Here is a 1822-nt window from a genome sequence, read left to right as displayed (position 1 = left end):
GGTCAGTATTTTCCTAATTGTAAAGTCTAACTTTTTTTATTATTACTATAAAACACACATTTCTCTTGTGTGGAACAGGAAAAAGGGCCTCACAATGTCTACTTCTCAAATTCTACTATACTTTGTTCCTCCCTAGTATAGTTAAGTATGTCCAAAGGTGTTATTTTTCAGGATTCTGATCATGTTAAATATATGCTCCCGGACAGAAACGAAATATGTACAGAAATGAGTTGTGGGTGGGATGGGGGCAGAGATGCCACTACCACTACAACGCACGTGGCTCCTTCCACGTGCGTTGTTTGACTCTCTGAGGGCGTGTGTGTGTGTGTGTGTGTGTGTGTGTGTGTGTGTGTGTGTGTGTGTGTGTGTGTGTGTGTGTGTGTGTGTGTGTGTGTGTGTGTGTGTGTGTGTGTGTGTGTGTGTGTGTGTGTGTGTGTGAACGCGTGCGGTTGTGCGTGCTCCAACAGATCATTCTCTCTCTCATTCTCGTCTCTATAACGCTTGCCTTCCATGTGTTTATCTCTTCTCCTTCTCTGTGTCTCTCCTGTCTCTCCCTCTCTCTCTCTCTCTCTCTCTCTCTCTCTCTCTGTTTCTTCACCACAGTAATCAGACTGATTAAACTTCTATTACACTGACAGTTGGACACAAAATGATATTACGCACACAGAGACACAAACCCATGCATGCTCGCAACAACACACACACACACACACACACACACACACACACACACACACACACACACACACACACACACCCTTCTACACAAATGTACACACAGACAAATCATCTCTTACTATTTCAAAGTTATTTTTTAGTGTGTGCGTGTGCGTGCGGCAGTGCGTGTGTGTGTGTGTGCTTGTGCTTGTGCTTGTGCTTGTGCGTGTGCGTGTGTGTGTGTGTGTGTGTGTGTGTGCGTGCGTGTGTGCGTGTGTGCGCGTGTGTGTGTGTGTGTGTGTGTGTGCATGTGTGCGTGTGTGCGCGTGTGTGTGTGTGCGTGTGTGTGCGTGTGCGTGTGCGCGTGTGTGTCACTGGGGACTCCAGAGAGCTGTGTTTGTGAGAGAGCAGGGGGATTGTGGGTAGAGAGGAGAGTGAACGAGACGCCAGTGAAGCATTCTTTTAATCTCCTCTCTTACTCTCTCTCTCTCTCTCTCACTTTATTTCTCCTCTCCCCCTCTTCATGCAGTCTTTCCCTCTTTCTAACTCGCTCTCCATCTTGATGCATTTCCCCTCTCTCTCTCTCTCTCTCTCTCTCTCTCTCTCTCTCTCTCTCTCTCTCTCTCTGTCTCACTGTCTCTTTATCTCTTGCACACCTTCTGTCCTTTCTCGCTGCTTTTCTCTCCGTGCTCCTCCTCTTTCTCGCCCTCCTCCCCGCGTCACCCTTTCTCCCCGTTTCTCGTTCTTTCTCACCTTTCCTCTGTCTCTCTCTCTCTCTCTCCACCTCTCCGTCTTTGCCTTTCAGAATCCCCTTCTCCTCCTCTGTTCTCTCCCTCTCTCCCCTCATCTCTCTATCCTTCTTTGTTGTCCTCTGTTCTAACATGGCGTATAAAACATCTGCTGCTGACACAAATTGTGAATTAAATTAAATTGATGTTCCGCGCATCTCTGTGTTTATGAGTCGGATGTGTGCGTGCACGCGTGTGTGTGTGTGTGTGTGTGTGTGCGTGCGTGCGTGTGTTTGTTTTGTTGCCTCTCTCTCTCTCTCTCTCTCTCTCTCTCTTTCTCTCTCTTTCTCTCTCTCTCTCTCTCTCTCTCTCTCTCTCTCGTCTCACTGGCCCCATCAAGGATTTATGACTACAGAGTGTACCTGGAAACCACAGCG

This window comes from Nannobrachium achirus, assembly GCF_963921795.1.
Source record: "Nannobrachium achirus genome assembly, chromosome: 20".
Classification (NCBI taxonomy): Eukaryota; Metazoa; Chordata; class Actinopteri; order Myctophiformes; family Myctophidae; genus Nannobrachium; species Nannobrachium achirus.
Note: the sequence above shows the minus strand (reverse complement) of the source record.